The sequence below is a fragment of the Pelobates fuscus genome, chromosome 11, assembly GCF_036172605.1.
Source record: "Pelobates fuscus isolate aPelFus1 chromosome 11, aPelFus1.pri, whole genome shotgun sequence".
In the NCBI taxonomy this organism is placed as follows: domain Eukaryota; kingdom Metazoa; phylum Chordata; class Amphibia; order Anura; family Pelobatidae; genus Pelobates; species Pelobates fuscus.
Genome location: NC_086327.1, coordinates 82,771,725 through 82,772,170, shown reverse-complemented (window position 1 = coordinate 82,772,170; position 446 = coordinate 82,771,725).

Sequence of the window (446 nt, the reverse complement as noted above, 5' to 3'; positions counted from 1 at the left end):
AAGGACACAGGGAGAGTGGAGTAAGAAGGACACAGTGAGGGGGGAGGGGAGTAAGAAGGACACAGGGAGGGGGAGGGGGAGTAAGAAGGACACAGGGAGGGGGAGTATGAAGGACACAGGGAGAGTGGAGTAAGAAGGACACAGGGAGGGGGGAGGGGAGTAAGAAGGACACAGGGAGGGGGAGGGGGGAGTAAGAAGGACACAGGGAAGGGGGAGGGGAGTAAGAAGGACACAGGGAGGGGGAGGGGGAGTAAGAAGGACACATGGAGGAGGAGGAGGGAGTAAGAAGGACACAGTGAGGGGGAGGGGAGTAAGAAGGGTACATGGAGGGGGAGGGGGAGTATGAAGGACACAGGGAGGGTAAGAGGGGAGTAAGAAGAACACAGGGAGAGGGGGTGAGGAGATGAGGAAAACACAGGGAAGGGGGAGGTGAGCAGAAGCAGAGA